This window comes from Ceratotherium simum, chromosome 11 (genome assembly GCF_057802395.1).
Source record: "Ceratotherium simum simum isolate JZ-2026a chromosome 11, ASM5780239v1, whole genome shotgun sequence".
NCBI lineage: Eukaryota > Metazoa > Chordata > Mammalia > Perissodactyla > Rhinocerotidae > Ceratotherium > Ceratotherium simum.
The window spans coordinates 23,229,595-23,249,478 of record NC_141910.1 but is presented as its reverse complement, the minus strand read 5'-3'; the positions used below and the strand labels follow the sequence as shown (position 1 = coordinate 23,249,478).

General features: G+C 36.9%; 1 protein-coding gene across 1 annotated transcript in view; it reads left to right on the top strand.

Annotated features, from left to right (window-relative positions):
• The window catches only part of COMMD1 (copper metabolism domain containing 1), a 166,537-nt gene that overhangs the window by 484 nt on the left and 146,169 nt on the right, over nucleotides 1-19,884 (top strand). The window lies entirely within an intron of this gene.

Genomic DNA, 19,884 nt, shown 5'->3' with positions numbered 1-19,884 from the left:
AGTTGCCTTGGCGGATCTGTGCGCTCCATACTTTTAAAATTAGGAGCAATTAAATCATCAGCTTTCCCGGGTCGTGGAAGTGAGGAGTGTTAAAGGGAGCAAGTGTATGTTGGGGTAAGGGGTGGATTAGCCGGAATGAACCCCTGTCAAGCAGTCCACTGTGTGGTTAAGAGAGCATGTTTACTGGCTTGAAGTTAAAGTGTAGATCAGCCTGTCCAGTAGAAATGCGTGAGAACGAAACATATAATTTTAAATTTTCTAGTAGCCAGATTAAAAAGGTAAAAAGAAACTGGTGAAATTAATTTTAATATATTTTATTTAACCCACTATATCCAAAGTATTATATCTTCATATATAATCAATATAGAAAATATTAATAAGATGTTTTATTTTTTTTTACGAAGTCTCTGAAATCCGATGTGTATTTGAAACTTAAAGCACATATCAGTTGGGCTAACCACAGTTCAAGTGCTCAATAGTCGGATGTGACTAATGGCTACTTTACTGGACAACACTGGTTTAGACTAAGAACTACTCAAAGAAATGAATCTAGTGCCAAAGCTAGACTATAAAAATAATTATTTTTGTGGGCCTGTGTGTTAGGAACTGTATTAGACGTTTTACATTTTATTTAATTTGTTTCTTGCAGAAACCTTGTATGGTGGACACCCATTTTAAAGGAAACAGGCTCAGGGAGTCTAAGCAGTTAGCCTAAAATCACACTTTGATTAAAGTGAGTGTGGAAATTTCATTTGCTATGCTTTTGCACTTGCTGTTTGTTTCAAAGCTGCTTATGCTTTAAAAAGGCAGTTCTGCTTTTTTTTTTTAACTGCTTTTGCTTATAGGATTTGAATCCAGAAAAAAACCAAAACAAAGCCATTATTTTACAGAAAGTAAATGGATTGCCTCATAGAAATGTAAGGGGTCATATCTCAGATGTGATCCTAGACATTTTAAGTTATTTTAGTTGATATCATAAATGACAAGTGAATGCCTTCTCTTTCTATTAAATAGAAGAAATATTTTCGTAAGTGATCAGAAAAGGTTTCCTAGAAAAATTGACGTCTTGCCTGGGTTTCTGAGGTGTTTGCTAGGCCTTCGCGGGATGGGGATAAGGAACTGCAGGCCAAAAAGCAAGAATAGCACGTGGGTAGGCAATATCTCAGTATCTCCAAGCACTGGGGGCTACTTCCCTCTAGGTGGGCCATATTTTGATTCTTTTGTTTTGCTATGAGATAAAAATTGCAAGATACTCAGAGAAGAGATTGTCTGGAAACTCTCGCCCTTATTTTATTTTAAATACATTGCTTAATAATATTTAGGTATTGCTTTCACTGCTTTCAGTGTTCTGCCTGAAGATGAGCTGGCATCGCTCTTTTTGTTTTTTTTTGTGAGGAAGATCAGCCCTGAGCTAGCATCCATGCCAATCCTCCTCTTTTTGCTGATGAAGACCAGCCCTGAGCTAACATCTATTGCCAATCCTCCTTTTTTTTTCTCTTCTTCCTCCCCAAAGCCCCAGTAGATAGTTGTATGTCAGTTGCACATCCTTCTAGTTGCTTTATATGGGATGCTGCCTTAGCATGGCCAGACAAGCGGCGGGGCGCGCCTGGGATCTGAACCGCGGCCGCCGGTAGTGGAGCGCGCGCACTTGACCGCTAAGCCACGGGGCCGGCCCCTGGCATCGCTCTCTTGATGTTGAGAGTAGAACAGATTTGCCTGTGCCTGGTAGCACAGCCTCTGCGTAGCTGATTGGTCTGAAGTACCAAGAGAGAAAGCCTTTGGTTGTTTGACTTAGGGCTGACACTATGAGCCCAAGATGACATCTAGTTCCAATCTTCATTTACCTTATAAGCAACACTGAGAGATAAACGTCTCGCTAGTTCTTATAAAAACATAGAAAGCAAACATGATTTTAAACAAAAAGGCTCTGAGCAGAGGTAGAATATCCATCTGCAATAAAAGAGAACATACACAAATAAGCATGATGCAAGGATGCTATAGTATTTGGAAATAGAGCTCTGAGTAAGCTACTGTGGACAGAAAAGAGGTTTTAGTTCTTTCCGGCAGGTTTCTTGGAGATGCTGTTTTTGTTGCTCTTGAAGAAAATGTAGCATATTTTAGACTAAAATGAGGGGCAGCCACATAGGGCATTCTAGGTTAAGAAAATAGCAGAGGTGGGGCAGGAAAATGTAGAGCAGGTTCAGAAAATGGTGAATAGTCCAGTTTGACCATTGCATGGTGGTACCCAATATGGAGTATTGATGGTGGAGGCAAGAAAAAATGAAACAACCTTTTATTCCTTTTTTCCTACTAACCTTTATTGCTGCTCTTTAGCAGGGTATACTTTTTTTTTTATTCTGGCAACATACACAAAACATAAAATTTATCATCTTAACCATTTAAAGTGTACAGTTCATTGGTATTAAATACGTTCATAATGTTATACATTTATCACAACCATATATATCTATGACTCATTTCATCTTGTAAAACTGAAACTCTGTACCCATTAAACAATAACTCCCAGTAACTCCCCTTGTCTCCATGCCCTCCCTCGCCAAGGCCCTGGCAACCACTGTTCTACTTTCTATCTATGATTTTGACTACTCTAAGTATCTCATATGAGTGGAATCATATAGTATTTGTCTTTTTTATGACTGGCTTATTTCATTCAGCATAATGTCATCAAGGTTCAGTCATGTTGTGGTATATGTCAGAAATTCCTTCCTTTTTAAGGCTCAATAATATTCCAGTGTATGTATATACCACATTTTGCTTACCTATTCATCCATCATTGGACACTTGGGTTGCTTCCATATTTTAGCTATTGTGAATAGTGCTGGTAAGGACTTGGGTGTAGAAATATCTCTTTGAGACCCTGCTTTCAATTCTTTTCGTATATACCCAGAAGTGGAATTGTTGGATCATATGGGAATTCTATTTTTAATTTTTTGAGGAGCTGCCATACTATTTTCCACAGTGGCTGTCCCATTTTACATTCCCAGCAGTACACAAAGGTTCCAATTTCTTTACATCCTTGCCAACACTTATTATTTTCTGTTTTTTTGATAGTAGCCTTCCTAACTAGTGGGCAGAGTATATGTTTTTACATATAGATGACAGCAGAGGTCAAAACAGTTTTTTTTGTCTTTGTTGAGTCTCAGCAATCTTGAATTTAACGTGCAGACTAGAAGAAAAGCAGTGAGGAAAATGCTAAAGAAAAAATGCATGAGTCTAAGCAAAGGGAGACAAATTGAGGATAAAAATGGACTAGTACCTCAATTCTCATTTGGTAGCCATACCTATAGAACATCAAATTCTGTGAAGAAAGTGAAAATGAAGAGGGTCAACAGTGGTAGGAGGAAAGGAAGGAAGGGATGTGTAACTTCTAGCAGGAAATAGGCAGTGGGTACACATGTTCACAGGCTTCTTATTGCCAGCTGCCTGTATTCATGTGTAGGCTATGTGTTAAGTTCACGTGCTCCCTGAGCTGCAGCCTTTCCCTCTTACTGTCACATTGTGTGCCCTGGTGTAATGTACTGATTTCTGGCATTTGTACTGGTCCCTATTTTCCACTTGAAATGGAGCTCTTTTACCCTACCTGACTGGGACATTGACCCTCTCTACCTTTGCCTATTGATCACAAAGGGGCAAACGTTTCATCTGCTTGTAGATACGTGAAACTGACCATGCACTTGCTCTAGTTTTATTTTTTGGTAGCTCCCGAGGAGCAGTGAAATCAGTGACTTGAAAGTGGTGTCTTTAGTTAGGGGCATGACATCCTATATAAATACTCTCATTTTTATCTATTTTTTTTTGCTCACATTTATAATTTCAACTTCTTGTAGATATATGTGTTTGCATACTCTCTGGTTCTTGCTCCTACTGTTAACTTTGCAGGTATGCTCTTTAATTCTAGTTTACTAGAATTCTAGAGAAAGATCTCAACTATGAAGCTAGATGACATTTTGTACCTTTATGTTCTGTAGTCGCTACTGCCCTCTGTTGGTGATCGTGTTGTATTTCCTCACTGAAATTTCATGCTAAACAGAAATGCCCTCTGTTGGTAATGATGTATTTCCTCACTGAAATTTCATGCTAAACAGCAATTTTTAATGAAAATTCCATTGAATTTTGTTTGGTCTATTGTTAATATACTCCTATGATCAGTTCTGTCAGTCAAAAGATAATTTATCCATTTCTCTTTTTTTTTTTTTTTAAAGATTTTATTTATTTATTTTTCCCCCAAAGCCCCAGTACATAGTTGTCTGTCATAGCTGCACATCCTTCTAGTTGCTGTATGTGGGACGCGGCCTCAGCATGGCTGGAGGAGTGGTGCCTCGGTGCGCACCCGGGATCCGAACCCGGGCCGCCGGCAGCAGAGCGCACGCACTTAACCGCTAAGCCACGGGGCCGGCCCGTATCCATTTCTCTTTTCCTCTATAATTTGAATTAAAAAATATGTTTAGATTCTATTTGAGAAGTCTAGAAATAAATGCAGCAGCTTATGGATTGATCTTCCGGTTCCACTCCTTCCTCCTTCAGTCTACTCTCAGCACAGCTACCAGTGAGCCTTTTCCTCCCAGTTTTATTGAGATATAATTGACAAATAAACCACTGATCCTTTTAAAACATACATCATACCTCTCTACTCTCCTGCTTTCAATCATTCCATATTCATGGCTTCGCATCAGACTTAAAATAAAATCCAGTCCTTTTACCATAGCCCTCAGATTCTGCCTCCTGCTTCCCCCCAGATATTCATATGGATTGTTCATTTGCTTCCTTCATTCTCTACTTAAAAGTGATTTCCTGTGAAGTCTTCCCTGGCCTATCCAAAGAGCCTCACCTTTCCTCCTCCACTCTTTACCCTGCTTTACTTTTCTTCATACTTAGTACTAACTGTAATTATGTACTTTTTGGCTTATTTGTTGACTTCTCTATTGGAATGTAAGCATTAAGAGGGCAGGACTTTGTTATTATTGTTTTCTTCTTTATTCCTAGCACCTAATATTGTTTCTGGCATGTGGTAGTCACTTAAAGTAAAAATCTCTAGAATAAGTGAATGAATGGATAGTGCTTTAAAGTGTGGAGATTGCCATTAAAAAGATAAGCATAGAGAGAAAACCTACACTACTTCTATATGGGGAGAGCTCGGAGGTGTAATCCTCTGAATCAAGGGCAGCAAATTATGGCCCATAGGACGAATCTGGCCTGCTGCCCATTTTTATAAATAAAGTTTTATTGGAATGTGGCCACATGCTCCTTCATTTACGTCTTGTCTCTAGCAGCTTTCACCATTATAATAATAGAGTTGACTGGTTATGACAGAGGTCTTGTGGCTTTCAAAGCCTAAAATATTTACTATCTGAACTCTTACAGAAAGTTGCTGACCCCTGTCTCAAACAGCTGTTCTTAAACTCGTAATGTTTAATATTTGAAAACAAGGTAATATATAAATTATATTTTGAAGTTTATTACTTGATAAAAATCTAAAAGCTGGAAATAGGGATTATTTGCTTTCGTATCCTCTTGCAGAATTTCACTAACACGTTCTTTAGGCTCGCGAGATCTATGGTAAATAAAAAATGAGCTTTAATGTTTCTGTAGTACTAAGTGTGTGTTCTTAGTAAGACATAATTAGAATTTGAATTTGGAATTTTTTTTCATATTCAGATGATGTAAAATTTATATTTTTATATAATATAATTTAACATTTAGTATTTTGGGCTTGAGAATCAAGTGAAAACAACATATGACAACTGGTTTAAATTTATATAAGAAAATAACATCAGTAACGTAATATTAAAATTTATAGTAGTAAAAGACTATAAGAAATATTTGTATTTTAAACACCTGGTTCTGTCTCTCCTTTTGAAGCTATGAAAATTTGTAATTTGTTTGAGAATTAGATTGACTGGAAAGGAAAGACCTGTGGTAATACAGTTTTTGTATGTCTTATCATTGGGGTATATGTTATATGAAGGATACTGGATTTAATTTAATTTTTTTTTTTTTTTGCAAACATTTAGCTACTTGTATGCTTTCTCGTATTTTTATTATAAACGTTATTTAACTTCATTAAAGAAGGTCTAGAAATTTGAGACGTAAAAACACACAATACCATCTGTCAACATAACCAGTATTAATATTTTTGTGCATTTATTCATCTCATAAGTATTTATTAAGCATCTTAATTATATGCCATGCACTGTGCTTGGGATACAGCAGTATACATCACAGGTATGGTTCCTGCCCTTGTGGAGCATATAGTTCCTTGAGAATATAGACAGTTAAGCCACTGGTTACAGGTATTTTGAAAACGCAGCCATAGAGTGCTCTGAGCCAAGTTAAGTAAATTATAGGCAGTTTAGAGTAGTGCCTAGCCCACTCTACAACATGAACAAAGAAAGAGAAAAAGGAGAAAAAAAGGCCTACTTATTAGGTATAGTGGACTAAAAGGAAAAGATAGAAATAGCACAGAACTGACTTCCCCTAGTTGTCTACCCCTGGTCCCAAGGTAGAGGTTTCTCGTGGATATGGCTGAGTAAAGGCATAGTTTGTTTCCTGGAGGAGGCTATGGCTTCTCTGGAACCTCATTTTAAGTTTCTTGACTTGATCTTTGGGACCAAATTGGCTGTCAAAGCATCACCTGAACAGACCAAGATGTGCTCTGTAGTAGCTCCATCTTCTGACTGGGGTTCAGCTTACTTACTGTGCCACTTTCAGATCCTGAAGCGTGCTTTCAAGTAGCTCTGCAAGAAAGGATATATGAAAAGTAATTTTTTTCTTTTTAAGTCTTAAAAAATGTCTTTATTCTAGTCTCAACTTAATTGCTAGTTTGGCTGAGAATATATTTCTAGGGTGTGAAATAATTGAATCACAATTTTGAAGGTACTATTTCATTGAATGTGACCTTTTTCTCTCTCTGGAAGCTTTTAGGTTTTTTCTCTTTATACTTTATTTCCTTGAATGTCATTGTTGTGTGGTTTTCTTTCATTGCATTATTTGGGCCACTGTGGACCCTTTCAATCTGGAGACTCATGACTTGTAGTTCTGGGAAAAGTTGTATTACTACTTTGATTATTTTCCTATCTCCTTTTTTTTCTATTCTCTTTCTGGCACTCTGATTTTTCAAATGTTAGACCTTCTAGACCAAATTCTCAGATTTTCTTTTCTTTTCTCTATTTTTCATTTCTTTGTTTTTTCTCCCACTTTTTGATAAATTTCCTCAACTTTGTCTTCTAGCGTTTTAATTTAACTTTTCTCTTGATCGTGTTTTTAATTTTCAAGAGTTTCTTTTGACATGGACAATATGCTATGTTTAGCGACTGTAGGGGTAGAAAAGATTTTTCCTTGACCTTCTTAGAGTCCTGGCCAGGTCTGAAGATTAAACTGACCAAGAAAGATTAACAGAAGAAAAGCATACAAATTTATTTAATGTAAGTTTTACGTGACACAGGAGCCTTCATGAGGAAATGAAGACCCAAAGAAACAGTTAGACTTGAGTATTTTATTTTATTTTATTTTATTTTATTTTATTTATTTATTTATTTTTTTTTTAAAGATTTTATTTATTTTATTTTTTCCCCCCAAAGCCCCAGTGGATAGTTGTATGTCATAGCCGCACATCCTTCTAGTTGCTGTATGTGGGACTCGGCCTCAGGATGGACGGAGAAGTGGTGCCTCGATGCGCACCCGGGATCCGAACCCGGGCCGCCAGCATCGCAGTGCGCGCACTTAACCACCAAGCCGCAGGCCCGGCCCCAAGACTTGAGTATTTTATGCTAAGTTTGATCAAGAGAGCAATATGATAGTTTGAGTATGACATAATTATAGTAAACTGGGGGAAATTTAACAAGGCCTGTTTGTAGGTTTTTCTTGGCATTCCTTTGTCTTTGGAGATAAGGATGCCCTCTGGGTGTGGGGGGAACACCTCTCACAGGTGGATTTTATGACTTGTTTCAGGGGAAAAGGATGGGGGGGAAGGTCAGAGCGACCTTCCCGCTCTGCCTTTTCTCCGACTTCTTCAGCTTAAAATATTCAGTATGCCAAGGGGCCGAATTTTAGGGTAGCATGTCCTGAACGCCATCACCAACAGTCTTTCCTCTCTTTTTTAAAACACAAAGGGGGCCGACCCCGTGGTGCAGTGGTTAAGTGTGCGAGCTCTACTGCTGGGGGCCCCAGTTTGGATCCCGGGCGCCCACCATCGCACCACTTGTCAGTCCATGCTCTGGTGGCGTCCCACATAAAGTGAAGGAAGACGGGCATGGATGTTAGCTCAGGGCCAGTCTTCCTCAGCAAAAAGAGGAGCATTGGCATGGATGTTGGCTTGGGGCTGATCTTCCTCACAAAAAAAAAGAAAAAAAAAACACACAAGGGGGAGCATACAATACATAATTTTCTGCATTTGGCTTTTAAAAAATTTATCCATCTTGACTCTGATTTTTTATGCTTTTCTTCAGTTAGGAATTTAGTACATTTGTACTCAGCACTGGTGAAAGCTTTTCTCAGAGGCTTTTGACGAACGTTATATTGCTAAGATGTTTTTGGGTATGATATAAATAGAAGAGGTTAAATTCCTGTGGAGGGATACCCCTCTGCATCTTTTTAATATGCCAATGGTTTAATGTTTTGCATACTATGGTGCATATATATATTTTTTATTATTGGTATATATTATTTTAAAAGCACAATTTGATCCTAGTTTCCAGATAACCTGGAAAATTTTCTGGAAAGTATTTACAATAAAAGCAGAGGCTTAAAAGTGCTTTTGGTATCAAGTTTACAAAATGATTCGGAGTTGACTGCCCATTAGTGACGATTTTTTGTATTCTCAAAGAATGGTATTATCAGCTTCTCTTTTGGGATTTATCTTGTGGAATGTACCCAGTACCTCATGCTTGTGAAAAAGCCGTATGCTTTTTATTATTGAGCTTTCTTGTCTTTGCAGTTGAGTTTTTGGATTTATTATATAATGTATAATAAATGCATAAAGCAGTATCTTTCTGATACTTGAGTCAATTTAAAAATAAACTTCACCCTTATACATTTTGGACAGCACATATTAAGTAATAAATTGAGTATAAAAAATGCATGCAAAATATCTGGTCTTAAAATATTTAAATTAGGAGACATGAATAGAAGAGACTGAAAACATTTGACGTATTCTGCCACACTCGAAGGATTCATTTGTCTTCTGTGTACATCCTCTTAACTGTAAGCAGTAATTCTGTTTTCTGCATTAGGTGGCAGTAGAATATTGGCTTGCTAATACACTGATAAAATATGCTGCAAGCAACATAATGTTTAAAATGTTCTTTCTCTTGAATCTTCTCGTTCAGAAAATAAATTGACTACTCAACAATAAGGATTTCTTACCGAAAAAGAAGTCTAAATATTTGGTTCGATATTTTGAATTTAGAAATACCATTTTCTCGAAAATTTAAAGCTCTCTAAACAAATTCCTTCTGCTATAGTTCTCTAGTTTTTGTGTAACTAAATTTTGCTAATTTTATTGAACATTTTTGAGAATTTAGATGATAACTCATGAGATGCATTCCTACTTCTCTGAAGGATTGGCAAGCAGTGGTTTGATAAGATGTTACTTTTCTGTGTCACTGGATGTCATGTAATAAATCAGCAATTGCAGATTACTAGCTAGAGTTTGCAGAGTGTTTTAATAGGCTCAAATGACCTGTAGTGAGGTGTTCTGTTAGTTTTTTTCTTTCTTTCTTAGTTTAGGGCAAAACCCATATTAATTGAAGATCTATTTTTGGTTCTCCTTTTCTCAAAGCAACAATTCTGGGTCTGGAAACTTGAGTTGAAGGAGTTCCTGGGTAGGAAGATTTTAAAGAAAATTTCTATCTTTGATTTACCTATCAAATAATTACTGAGCTCCTAAAGGTGCTGTACTCTGCTCTGTATGCAAAGGGAATGTTACAGTCTCTGTCTTAAATAATCCTATAATATAAGGTAAATGCCATAAGAAAAGTATAAATGGTATGATTTGATGGAGTGGATCCTTATTTTAAACTACTGAAATATGAAAAATCAAGGTTTTTGTCCTAATAAAACACCTGTGTTTTTTGGCTTGGTCTTAACTTAGAATGTAATTTTTATAAATTTTGACTTCTGTTATGGTTCTTCTTTAATAAAAGTTTGTTTCAACTAAGTCTTTTTTTAAAAAAGCGATATTCTACTAAATTGTAGAAATTTTGGTATGGTTGTGTTAGGTGTGCTTTATATATGATTAGCTTTTAATGTCTTTATATGCCAGTATGGGATTATCTCTGAAAGATATTATTCTGGACATTATTCTCTGTGATGACATCTGATTTTGATACAGCAGTCTTCCACAATTTTCTACACACCTATTTCTAACCAAAGAAGCTACCATTTATGAAATCCTTAAATTTCCATTATGTTTATCCTGAGCGTGTGTTACTTAAGAAATAATCAAAACATTTACAAATCATCATTTGTTTAAAATGTGTTCCTTTATTCAAATGAACATTTATTGAGTACCTACTGTGTGCCAGGTCCTGTGCTGGTTGCTGGAAACATCAGTGAACCAAACAGACAATTTTCCTGCCTCCTAGACCTGACATTGAAGGGGAGCAGGGGTATCCTGACAGTAGACAAGAATATGTGCATAAAAGAATGATGGCAGAAAATGTATTCAGTTTTTACATACTTCCTCCCCATCACCTCTAAGAATCTTTTTTGATCCCTTAAAGTCAATAATAGACATTTTCCTGGGATAATGAATCTTAATCATTAGTATCTTTTTTTTTATAGGAAAATGAGTAGATTTTACTTATAATCAAGGTGATGTGTTAATATATTAATTTTATGTTTGATGTTTAGAACAGAATCTCTTAGTGTATTATTTTTTATCATCCAGATTTCCTTAGTATATAATACATTTCTTGATATAGAGATATAAAGTGACTTAATTTTTCTTTTGAGAATTCCACAGTGAGGGTTCCACTTCCACACATATATCATACATCGAATTTACTTTTCTTTAGATTCTTTTTAATTATCTGTCCCTAAAGTCAGTAGGTCTTTATATCCTCTCTGGCTTTTCAGCTAGTTCTCTAGGAAGAACACTTTAATTTTAAAAATAAAAACTTGTTGTGGCCGGCCTGGTGGCGCAAGCGGTTGGGTGCGCGCGCTCTGCTGTGGCAGCCCGGGGTTCGCCACTTCGGATCCCAGGCGCGCACCGACGCACTGCTTGGCAAGCCATGCTGTGGCGGCAGCCCATATGAAGTGGAGGAAGATGGGCACGGATGTTAGCCCAGGGCCAGTCTTCCTCAGCAAAAAAAGAGCACGATCGGCAGACATTAGCACAGGGCTGATCTCCTCACACACACACACAAAAAACTTGTTATTGGATATAGCATACATACAGAAAAGTACACAGATCATACGTGTGCAGCTTAATGAATTTTCACAAACTGAACATACCTGTGTAACCAGCACCCTAATCGAGAAACCAAGTACTACCAGCACCCCAGAGCCTCCCTTAACGCTCTCTCTTCCAATCACTAGGCCCCCACCCCCAAGGGAACCACTTTCCTAACTTCTAATACCATAGTTTAGTTTTGCCTGTTTGTGAACTTTATATAAATGGAATCTTAGAGTACATACTCTTTTGTGTCTGGCTTCTTTCACTCAACATTATGTTTATGAGATTCAGCATTACTGCATATAGTTGTAGATCATTTATTCTTATTGCTGTAGTGCACGGGTCAGCAAACTATGACCCACAGGCTAAATCTGGCCTCCTGCCTGTTTTTGTATAGCCAATGAGCTAAGAATGGTTTTTACGTTTTTAAATGGTAGGAAAAAAAAGAATTTTTTGTGACCCATGAAAATTACATGAAATTCAAATTTCATTGTCCATAATAAAGCGTATGGTTGCTTTCGCTCCACAAAGGCAGAGCTAAGTAGTTGCAACAGAGACTGGTTGTCTGGCAAAGCCTAAAATGTTTACTATCTGGCCCTTTACAGAAAAAATTTGCCAACCCCTGCTGAGTACACCAGTATTTGAATATATCACAATATGCTCATCCGTTGTACTACTGATGGGAATTTGAGAAGTTTCCAGTTTTTGCCTTATTATGAATAGAGGGTACTGCTTTTTATCCTTAAAATGTAGCCATTATTTTCTCAATATGTCTCTCATTGAGTAGAGAATCATTTTTATTTATTTATTTGTTTTTCTGCTGAGGAAGATTCACCCTGAGCTAACATCTGTTGCCGATCTTCCTCTTTTTGCTTGAGGAAGATTCACCCTGAGCTAACATCTGTACCAGTCTTCCTCTATTTTGTATGTGGGTCACTGCCACAGCCTGGCCGCCAATGAGTGGTGTAGGTCTGCGCCCCGGAACCGAACCTGGGCCACTGAAGTGGAGCGCACCAAACTTAACCACTACACCTCAGGGCCAGCCCCATTTTTATTTATTTTTAATTTTATTTTATTGTGGTAAGAAAACTTAACAGATTTTTAAGTATACAGTACAGTATTGCTGACTGTAGGTATAATGTTGGTACAGCAGATCTCTTAGAGCTTATTCATCTTGCTTAATTGAAGCTTTATGCCCATTGATTAGTAACTCCGCATTTCCCCCTCCCCCCAGCCCCTGACACCACCATTCCACTCTTTGATTCTATGAATTTGACTACTTTTGATGCCTCATATAAGTGGAATCATACAGTATTTGTCTTTCTATGACTGGCTTATTTCACTCAGCATAGTCTCCTCAGGGTTCATCCATCCATGTTGTTGCATATTACAAATTTTCCTTCCTTTTTAAAGCTGAATAATATTATAATAAGGTTGTATGAGAACCATTTTTGATCTACTCACGGCAGATTGATTTTACAAGTTTTTGTATAGTTTCATTGGGCTCTGTTTTGTCCTTACAAATAGGTCGGAGGTAGGAACCTATGCCTTGAGTTGTATTTCTTTTGAACTCGTTTATAACTGAGATACGTTCAGCTTTGAAGCTGCAAATAATTACATAAATTTGTGTATTCTTTTCCTAAAGTTTTATATCTCTACTTATCGCTTGTCATACATTTTACAGCTTGTCCAATAGTTCTTTAATGGTCTTATTAAGTAGTACAGCTACTGCAGTATTTTTCTTTGTCTTTTCTCTCATTCTTATTTTTCTTTGTTATTAAGACATCTAAATTTCCACAGGGTCAGGACTGACTTCCTATTGCAGACCTAGGAACTTCAGCTGGTACTGGGGCTCTGGTTATAATAAGGAATGCAATTCTGTTTCTTGAACAGTATTATTTTTTTAGTATAAATGTTAATTTACACACTTTATTTGAAAACTACACTATTGAGGTGCTCTTTCCCAAGAGAAGGCTTCATGGTCTGTCAATAGTACTGCATAGGAAGGGAAGAACATGTATTTTTTTTTACTTTGTAATTGCTTCTGGAGACTTTCCCACACTTGCATCTTTGAGCTGGCCACAAAATGTTCTTTTAGAAAAGGCTAAATTCTTTCTCCATGAAGTTAAAGGCTAATGTGTTGCTTGGAGTATATAATAGGAGGAAACATTCATTATGCTTTATTATGGATTTTTTTTTTCTCTTGCTGACAGAGACAGGAGTCCTACTCCAAACAGGAAGAACATAGATGATGAGTAAGTGACTGAGTAAAAGTAAGTTGGCAGAATGAAAGCCAGTTAGTAACAGTGAGCTTCTATTATGAAAGAGTGTAATTTGGAAGCATCTTCAATATTAAGTGTTCTCCTTGTGGCGTAAGTAGCCACTTAACAACAGATCGAAATCACTGTTTGATTTTCCAGTGAGTAAAAGATTTTTAGTAGAGAAAATCCTGAGTTTACTCAAAAATATATTTTCTGTCTTCAATTATGATACTATAAGGTAAACATTTGTAATCATTTAAAATGTGTTAAATTCTTAGAGTTTATTCATTTACAGAAGTATTGAAGTGTTATATTCTGTTGGTCATTGTTTCTGAGAATTAGACAAACCCAGCATTATTTTGGGGAAGGAGAGGTGATTGATGAATTTGCTTTACCTTTTCTTTTTTTTGTGAGGAAGATCAGCCCTGAACTAACATCTGCCAATCCTCCTCTTTTTGCTGAGGAAGACTGGCCCTGGGCTAACATCTGTGCCCATTGTCCTGTACTTTTTATGGGACGCTGCCACAGCATCGCTTGACAAGCGGTGCGTCGGTGGGTGCCTGGGACCAGAACCCCAGGCCGCTGCAGTGGAGCAAGAGCACTTAACTGCTACGCCACCGGGCCAGCCCCTGCTTTACCTTTCTTTACCTATCTGTTTTGCGTGAGTTTTTTTTTTTATCATCTTAGTCTCTAGGAAGCAGTCCAAAATTGGCAGTGCTACTGCTTCCTTTATTTCTTTTATTAATTTACTATGTTTTCTTAATTACATAGGTGCAAATTGGAAAATTAGGTTTTTTGAACCCTTATTTAACTTTACAGTTTTTTTCTTGTGATATGTTCTGTGATTTATTATATTTTACTATAATAACTGCACAAGAAGAAATTTAGAAGATAATAATTAGGTTTATAGCTCTTTTAATACAGAAAATGACCAAGTTTATAATGTTGTATATTATGAGCTTTGAAAACGTGGTGATTTTTGTCATTTATCAATGACATGGGATTATTTTTTGCAGAAATCTGGCCAATACAGGAAGCATTCTAAAGATTCACCCTGAAGACAGAATCTTAAATTTTTAGTCTGGTTTTTAAGGTTCTGTTTCCATCCTATTTTTATAGCTTTGCCGCTATTTTATTATCTTATGAAAGTTCATGAGGTTTAGTTTTTTTCCTCTTTTGCAATTTTATGCAACTTGAATTTGATTAAAATAAACACACGTGGAGAAATTCCAGAGCTACTATTAATTATAATTACTTTAAAAGACCTTGCATAGACATATGGCCAAAGACTGTATATTACCTATGTAGGAGAAGGTTAAGATGTGGATAAACATCTGTTTGGAGGAAAACAGTCTAGAATCAAATTCATAGAATCACCATTGACGTTGCTTTGCATGATTTCTGGGTTAGCATGTAAATTTGTTCTGGAATGACTAAAATTCTAGATCTTTTTGTTGGGTAACAGTGTAATTTAATATAATCCTAATGTAATGTTCTGTAATTAGACTTGGATAATATGGAAAGCAGCAAATTGCTTTCAAGATATCTAGTCTCAGGAGATTTTTGCTGAGGCAGGTACTAGGCTGTTCTTTCAGGCATTCAGAATATTAAGATTTGAAAGCTGGCTTGATTAGTGGAGTTGAAAACAGAAAACACCACTTTTTATAGGATATCTGTCAAGATTTTTTTGTTATTAAATTGTAAACCCTTTTAACACTCCATCGGGTTAGTCATAGTCATTAATTTTCTTCTCTCTAGGTGGGTAAACTGAATGATAGATGATGCAGAATTGGAGTATTCATTTTAATCAGGTGATGAAACAAGTATGCAGTCTTTCATTCATTCCTATATTCATTTTTTTTTTTTTTCTGTGAGGAGGATTAGCCCTGAGCTAACGTCTGTTGCCAACCCTCCTCTTTTTGCTGAGGAAGATTGACCCTGGGCTAACATCAGTGCCCATCTTTCTCTACTTTATATGGGCTGCCGCCACAGCATGGCTTGACAAGCAGTGCGTCGGTGCGCGCCTAGGATCTGAACCTGCGAACCCCGGGCCACTGCAGCGGAACACATGCACTTAACTGCTACGCCACCGGGCCGGCCCAATCCCTATATTCATTAAACTCTGTACAAAGTATTGTGCTAAGTAGTGGGGGGCATATGAAATGGGTAAGACACTAGTTATTTCATAAAGCCTGTAGTTTACTGGGGGAGGTGAACATGTTAAGATAAGATATAAACACAGTAAGGTAAGGTATATGATAAGAATTGAAAACGAAATATAAAGCCTAATCAATAAGTTGTAATTAATTTCAATTATTAGGATATAACAACATTTAAGTTGGGTCTAGAAGATAAGAGTTCCGTAAGCAGAATAAGAGGTTCTTGGTAGAGAGAACGTATTAAGACAGGTAAATATGGAAATGGGTTAGAGTCCAAGGACTGGCAAGGTCACTGTGAAACATACGAGATACATGGTGATAAAGGGGACCTGATTGTCAAGAATGTTTTACTAATACATTTGGATTTTATTCTGTGGGTAGCAAGGAGCCAGTGAAAAGTTTTGATTAAGCAAGCGACATAAAATCAGATTTATATTTAGCAAGAGAACTTGAATAGTCTGAAGCATGAACTACCAAACCATGTAGCTCTTCAGTGTTTCAGGTGGATTTACTTATTGGTGAGGAGACCCACCCACCCTTACTGGTACATTGTAAGATTAGATTAAATTCCTGGTTTACTTAGCCAAGGATACACAATCTCTTACTCAGCTCAGATTTTCAGTAAACAACAAAACATGAGTGCAGCAGAAGGAAGAAAAGCAAACAGATATGATCCACGAGATGGGAGGCTGATCCTGAATTGTAAAGTTGCTTTTTCCACAGTACAAAATACCGCATTTTGAGTACCATACCATATTACCTTTTGCTTTTATTTCCTATCCTATTGTGAATTTGTATTGATTGATAGCAAATTCACTTAAAAAATTAATAGGTATAAATCTGGAAGTCATAGATCTGATGAGTCAGTGGTTTGGATCAGGCTTTAATTGGGGCAAGCCATTAGAATTGTTTTTAGTTTCCACTATGTCTTAAGTCTGCTTGGACTGGCATAACAAAATACCATAGACTAGGAGGCTTAAACAACAGAAATTTATTTCTCACAGTTCTAGAGGCTGGGAAATCTAAGATAAGTTGCCAGCAAGGTAGGTTTCATTCTGAGTCCTCTTGTCTTTGCTTAAGGCGACTACTCTCTCACTGTGTACTCACATAACCTTTTCTTTGTGCACCTATGCAGGGAGAGAGAGAGTAAACTCTCTGGGGTGTCTCTTCTTATAAAGGCACTGATCCCATTATGAGGGCCCCACCCTCATGACCTCATCTAACCCTGATTACTTCCTAAAAGGCCCCATCTCCAAGTACCATCACATTGGAGGTTAGGGCTTCAACATAGGAATTTGGGGGGCTGGGGCACAAAGTGTTGTTCAATTCATAACACATTACCAACTTGTTGACTCCATGATGATAAATTCTTTTAATACCACATGTTTGAAGAGGAAATCTTTATGCTTACTATTTAGTTTGTATATAAATTTCTTCTTGAGAAATTAATAGCCATCAGAATCTTTTAGCTAATGAATTTGACATTTTTCAGACTCACAGAGTCAAAACCTGTGAAATACTCTCATTCTATGAAATCTAAATTGTTTTTTGCACATAGAGAGCAAGCAGTAAACAGAACAGGAACTGGGCCTGTCTTTAAGCTGTGGTGCTGGCTTATTCCTGTCTTTTGACTTTGCTAAAGAGGTAAATAACAATGTCAGCTACTAGGAAACAGTTCTGTCTCCTGCTACCTATAAAAAACTAAACAAGAGGCTGGCCTGGTGGCCTAGTGGTTAGGTTCGTGCACTCCGCTTCAGCAGCCCGGGGTTCACAGGTTCGGATCCTGGGTGTGGACCTACGCACCGCTTGTCAAGCCATGCTGTGGCAGGCGTCCAACATATAAAGTAGAATAAGATGGGCACGGATGCTAGCCAAGGGCCAATCTTCCTCAGCAAAAAGAGGATTGGTAGCAGATGTTAGCTCAGGGCTAATCTTCCTCACCAAAACCAAAACCAAAACAAACAAACAAAACAAGACTAAAATTTTTCTTTTGACCATGTATGTCTCCTGATATGAAAACATGCATTTAATTTTCCTCATAGTAATTAAGATCATTGAAACACGTTACTGTTACCTTTTTTAATGTAAATAGTCTTAATTTTTTAGACCAGTTTTAAGTTTACAGCAAAATTGAGCAGAAAGTGTGGAGACAGTTCTCACATACTCCCTGCTCCCGCATATACACAGCCTCCCTTATTCTCAACATCCCGCTCCATAGTGGTACATTTGTTACAAGAACCATTATCACCCAGAGACCATAGTTTATATTAGAGTTCACTCCTTGCGTTGTCCACTTTATGGATTTTGACAAATATGTAATGACATGTATACAGCACTGCCTTGAAAATCCTTTGTGTTTCACCTGTTCATCTCTTCCTCCCCCTTCTTGGCAACCACTGATCTTTTTATTGTCTCCATGGTTTTGCATTTTCCAGAATGTCGTATAATTGGAATCATAGAGTATGTAGCCTTTTTAGATTGGCTTCTTTCACTTAATAATATGCATTTAAGATTCCTCCATGTCTTTTCATGGCTTGATAGCTCATTTCTTTTTAGTACTGTATAATATTCCACTGTCGGTATTTATCCTTCTGAAGGACTTCTTGATTGCTTCCAAGTTTTGGCAATTATGAATAAAGCTGCTATAAATACATATCCATTTGGAGTTTTGTGTGGACATAAGTTTTCAGCTCACCTGGGTAAATACCAAGGAGCGCAATTGCCATGTCCTGTGGTTAAAGTAAAATAAAATAAAATCCAAAAGAAAAAAAAAAGAGTATGTTTAGTTTTGTAAGAAACTGCCAAACTGCCTTCCAAAGAGGCTGTACCATTTTGCATTCCCACCAGCAGTGACTGAGAGTTTGTGTTACTCCACATCCTTGCCAGCATTTGGTGTATCAGTGTTCTGGGTTTTGTCCATTCTAATAGGTGCATTGCTGTTACTCTTTGATTTGGTGATTTATTTCTGAAAGTCCTAGGGACTACTTGATTGTGTGAAAGTGTTATTAATATCTGTCATGATATAGACTATATATTTACCCAGAATAGAATTAATTGCAAGTGCCACATAGTCTTGAATTGTGTCTAAATGTTTATATTGCTTTAAAGTATATCTATACTATGATTACAACTATGATCACAAATCATATATAGACAAATCATACAGAGAGAAGAGCTAGAAGGGAACTTAAGTGATTTGTTGGCCTATCTTTTGTTTTCATTAGAATTATAATGTTTGTGATAAAATAAAGGGAAACTTGAATAGTTTACCTTTTAGGGTGTGTTTTATATATCTAATATTTGAGTTGATTTTAGTTATAATCCAGGCCAATTGTTAAATCTTTCTGACATTTGTTTTTGTTAGATACACATTTACAAAATCTTCTTAGACTTGGTCATTTTTTACTGTATATTTGATTATATTTTGGAAAAATGCTAATTAAAGAAGAAATAGAATGTGGGCTACCATGGATTTTAATGACTGTACATTTGTGCTTGTTCGGTTCTCTTTACCTTAAAATTCCGCTCTTCATATGTATTCTTTTAGGTTCCTTTGAAATTTGACAAAAATTCTCCTGGATTGTGTTTTTCTTCAAACAAAGCAAGAATAAGACTTGAAAACAAATTATGTTGCAGTGTGCTAAGTCATGTTGCAAGAGAAAAAGACCACAGATTCAGAATTTAAAAATATTTTGCTATTCTCAGAACTGCCTTGTTGGAAGGAAGGAGGGGAGTGCTCACTTGTCAGAGAGTGAGGATTACCACTTCGTTTCCTTAGTACACCAAAATTATATTTTTCTTTTTTATAGGAGACCTTTTGTGTGTGTGTGTGTATGGGGGTTAAGGGAGTGGATTGACTTATTATCAGCAGGGAGGAGGGTTCTTGTGACCCTTAGGTAGGAAAGAGGAGACTTGAATCTCAGGTAGAGGAGATGAGATTTCAAGATACTCAGCTTTGGAGAAGGAACAGAGATGGAGCCAGTAGTCTTATGTTAGCAAACTTCAAAAAGACTATTTGTTAGGCATACTGATAACAAATATTTGAAAGATA